Source organism: Otolemur garnettii, unplaced genomic scaffold (assembly GCF_000181295.1).
Source record: "Otolemur garnettii isolate 467f Iridium unplaced genomic scaffold, OtoGar3 scaffold00013, whole genome shotgun sequence".
Classification (NCBI taxonomy): domain Eukaryota; kingdom Metazoa; phylum Chordata; class Mammalia; order Primates; family Galagidae; genus Otolemur; species Otolemur garnettii.
Window position 1 is genome coordinate 15701311 of NW_003852408.1, and position 4798 is coordinate 15706108.

General features: G+C 45.4%; 1 long non-coding RNA gene across 1 annotated transcript in view; it reads left to right on the forward strand.

Annotated features, from left to right (window-relative positions):
- The first annotated feature begins 2197 nt into the window (after positions 1–2197).
- LOC111723605 overlaps positions 2198–4798 on the forward strand; it is a 4142-nt gene continuing 1541 nt past the window's right edge. Inside the window, exons 1-3 of the long non-coding RNA XR_002772108.1 lie at positions 2198–2243; positions 3311–3519; positions 4657–4726. This is a non-coding gene — a long non-coding RNA (uncharacterized LOC111723605). The remainder of the gene's footprint in view (positions 2244–3310; positions 3520–4656; positions 4727–4798) is intronic.

Genomic DNA, 4798 nt, shown 5'->3' on the forward strand with positions numbered 1-4798 from the left:
GCCGAGCCTAGTTTATTTCTTGAGAAACACATTTTGTTCTTGCTCTTCCTCTGTGCGAGACAGTGTTCTTCTGGTTACTGAGATGAGTAGGACTCGGCCCCACCCTGACCATGTAGATGGGAAGACAGACATTCACACACATGTGATACAACTTCTGCCAGGTCATCACTCAAGGAACAGTGTAGGCTGCCCGGGAAGCTTCACCTTCTGCCTGAGTAACGTCTGCTCTTTCGATGCTCCTGTGCGGGTGCCACATCCTGGAGGCTGTTGTTCTAGTACTTACAGGGCCTATGTGATGTGAGGCCCAAGTTCCAGGAGCCACCTGTGAGCTTCAGTGCCAGAGGCCGCCCCACATTGTTGCCTCGCACAGGAATCCAGAAATAGCATCTCTTTCCCTTCTCTTCCCACATCCTCACTCCTGCCTGTCTCTCACCAGCCTCTTTGTCTCCTCCGTGTTCCCCTTGGGCTCACACTTGACTACATGTCTACGTTCTCACTAATCCGGAAGTGTCTTGTGATGCTGACACAGGGCTGCTGCAGGCAGGCACCAAGCATGCTGGGCAGCCAATGAATGGCGCTACCTTCCACCCCACAGGGTCTGCAAGGGGATTAGGGAAGCTGGTGAGACTCAGGACATAAGCACACCAGACACCAGGTGGCCTAATTGGCGGTTGCCTCTGCTCTGTCCATGGACACCTATGTTTGTTCATTTGTTTAAATGTATGTATCCAAGACAAAAGGGAATGTACCAGCTCAGGAATAAGGTGAAAACACCACCAGGAATAGAGTTGAGGCATGATGCAGTGATGAGAATTCCCTCACCAGGCCCCAACTCCTCTCTCCTCATCTCTCAGTTCTGCTTATCCTGGCGGGCTCCACCTGACACCTGATCCCCCTGGGGTAGCAAGACCTGGCTGCAACAGGGAGGACCCACCCCAGCTACCCGCCTATCCCAAAGGAAGGGCCCAAACTGACTCTCCGGCTCTCATAAGTTGCACTGGGCCCTGTGACCTCCCCTGAACCTGTCACTGTCACCAAGAGGGTGAGGGTGCCTCACTGGTCAGAGTCCATTTCCTCCTACTCCCTCCTGGAGACGATCATGTGGATTGAAAGGAAAATGGGGTTGCTGAACAGGAAACAGAGAAAACAGAGAAACCAAAACAGCACATGTCTGTGGCAACTAACACTTTGAGTACTATAAACACTTTCCATCCATTATTTTATTTAGTAGTGCCAATTTATATTTAGAACTATCTACGTTTAATGATTTTTTAACTTCTTTTTTTTACTCCAAATGGTGGCAGAGGGGCAGGACTCCAGGTTTCCCTGATTTCCAAGCCATTCTCTGTAGATGACTTCATCCTACAAACCACTCAAGCTTGAAGATCCAGTTGTCTTCCATCTCTTTTCCTTTGTCCTTTACATCCAGCTGTCACAGGTCTTGTCCTTTCTGCCTCCTGCCCCCTGACCCAGCCGCAAAAGAAGGGATCCTGGAGTCCCCACCACACGGGTCACATGCTAATGGGCTCAGACTAGACTTGGATCATAGACGTACTTCATTTAGCCTGGGTTTTTGTTTTTTGTTTTTTGTTTTTTTTTTTTGCTTTGAGCCAATATTTTAAATTGGAAGATTTCTCAAACATATTATTATTTCCAGCTTCTCTTAGAAAATTAGCAGATCTGGCCACACAGAACCTGCATCAGCCCTTGCTAATATTGGGTAAGACTATGTGACTGCTCCCTGCCATAGAGGGCTTTCTGTCTACCACTGTCCCCGTCTGTCCCTGTTGTTTTTCTTTTTAAAGTTTAATTAAAATGTTTGAAGAAGTACTGTATCTACATTTAAAAGCTAAAAATGTGCAAAAGAGGATTCAGTCAACAGTCCCATAGTCAAATACCTCCCCTGTCCTGTAGCCTCCAGAGATACTGTGTATGTAAATAACAGAACACACACACACATTACACTCTTTATTCTGTTGTTGTTGTTGAGACAGAGTCTCACTCCATCACCCTGAGTAGAATGCCCTGGCATCAGCCTGGCTCACAGCAACCTCAAACTCCTAGGCTCAAGTGATCCTCCTCAGCCCCATGAGTAGCTGGGACTACAGGAGCCCACCACAAAAACAGGCCAATTTTTTCTATTTTTAATATATACAGGATCTCACTCTTGCTCTGGCTGATCTTGAACACCTGAACTCAAGTGATCCTCCTGCCTCAGTCTCCTAAGAGTGCTAGGATTACAGGTGGGTGCTGTAATCACCTGGCTCTTCTTTTTTTCTTTACAAAAATGATAATGACCCAAACTTCCTGCTCTTTACAATGTCTTTAGAGATGACTTTATGCATGTCTATACAAAAGAACTTTCTCATATTTGTATTCTTTTTATGCCTGAACAGAATTTCATCACATGGATATATCCTATGCATTCAATGAATACACTATTGATAAACTTTGGGGATATATATTTCTAATCATTTGCTATTATAAACATTACAAAAACAACCGTAACACTGTTATAAACAAATATTATATTATTATATTACTATAATTGCATATATGGGCTATTAGACACATAACTAAGGTTAAATGCTAGAAGTAGAATTGCAGGGTCAAAGAATTTATGCTAAAAGAAAGCTTTTGACAATGAAGGACAAAGCACATGACATTGGACAGTTTAGAGAGATTCTTGTCATGCTTGCTACCCTAAACTGGCTGATGGGCACTGGTGCTCTGCATCGATCTCTTTCCCCATACAGTAAATTCCATTAAGGCAGGAATCTGCTTGTCATTACGTCCTCGGCATCTAGCACCATGCCAGGAACATAGCACCGACAAACAGTTGCTAAAGGAATCAAGGAGAAGGAAGAGTTATCTTAAATGGAGGCTGAGCCCTGGGTATCGTGACCCCAGAGAAGTCCTGCCCACCCAAGGGCTCTGATTGCTCCTATGACCTTAAAGAGTAAGAAAACACAGGCTGTCCAAAAATCTCCAAAGTACACCAGATGGAAAAATAAGGGTAACTTAACCCTGAGATCCATTCGTAGGACAACAAGCATGCTTGTTTCTGTGACAAGCAGAGCATACTCTCCTAGCTGGGCTGGGTGAAGACCATGTGGTAGAAGTCAGCCTCTTTCTATTCCAGGAAGGGAAAAGTTGAGCTGGAGGTAGAAAGATGGCCCATCAGGGGAAACGATAATCAACCCTCTGGCCTTGTTTCCTCATTTTAGCTTTAACTAGATCCACATTTGCTCCCCAGCTTGGCAGAATAATGTTGACAAATGCTTTTCTTTTTCATCCAAATATTCCCCAGATGGCTTCAGGAGTCCCTGAATCGTGTATGTTTTGGCATAAACCTACCCACAGGACCTTCAAGAGGTCTTATTCCTAAGCAAATGCAATAAAACAAAATGAACGAGTCCTTGGCACCAGCTGGAATTGTCTCCAAACCCAACATTGAGGCCTGATGCACTTTTCAAAGATGGAAGCCACCAGGGAGCCTCATTAAAACGTGTTAAATCTGTGCGTGAAAGCAGAGGATGGGAGGTAGAGGAAGGCTACACTAAGGGCTTGAGAACCTATTTTCTTCCAACCTAATGAAACCAACCAAGTGTGGGAAGAAGAAGGAAAAGAGGAAGGACAAAGGGAAGAGGGAGGTGGAGGGAGAGGAGAGAGGAGAGGGTAAGAGAGGGATGTTCCTAGGGACTTGGGCAGGCAGCCTGGAGGGAGAGGTGGGTGGACTTGGGAGAGAAGCAAAAAAGTGGAGAAATGAGTTTCCTGCACTCTGGTTCAGCGGGATGCAGAGGGCAGGGAAGGGAAGGAGATAGAAGGGAAGGGAAATGGGCACCCCGGAAGACCTGCAGACCACCGGGGCACCTTCTTCTGGGACCAGGAGAAGGGAGAGCAAGCCTAAATTTCCCTCATAGAAAAAACAGGTCCTGGGGGAAGACAACAGAGGCTGCCTCCCAGGGGACTATGGAAATAGGGACTTCGGGCAGGCAGACCAGAGAGTCTTTTTTTTTTTCAACAACGGTTTGACCTGGTATGTGAAAAATTTTTCCTGCTTAGATAGTTGGCAAACATTTTAGAGACAAAATGGAATTTATTAACAGAAACTATTTGTTAAGGATTGTTCTCTTCCCCCTCCCTCTGTTCTTTTCTTTCTTTCTTTTCTTTCCTTTTTACTTTTTTAATCTTCTTCTTCCCAGGGTGGAGGACTTCATCAACAAAGTTCTTTCATCTTCCTTTGTGGTTTGAAATCTTAAGCTTGGCTTGAGAGAGGAGGGAGATGGCCTTAGGGGAAATGCTCACTCTCCCACCCCTGGCAGGGCTTTCTTCTCCAAATGCAGGTATCAGCTCTCTACCCCGGGCTGAGAGCAAAGGGTCTTTGCAGAGGAATTCATTGTGTTCACCCTGGCCTGGGCTTTGGAGGCCCACAGACCTGGATCTGAATCCATAATCCACTATTTATTAGCCATATGGCTTTCATCTTTTTTGAGCCTCCATCCATTTCCTTCAGAGTAAAACACAGGGAGAATATTACTTATCTATTGCCATTGTTGCCAGGATTCAGTGAGGTAGTATATGTTCAGTGGCTGGTGCAGAGTCTGGCCCAGAGTGAAACCTCAGTGGACACCTGTTCTATTCCTTCTAACATAGGATGGCAACTGCTCACAGGGGTATGCAACTAAAGATTAGAATACCCAACTTTGGGCATCCCTTAATAAAGGTAAGACCTAACCTTTATGAAGCCTACAGAGAACCAGAGGAAGCAAAAATAGTGTTCTAAATGCTTTACTAG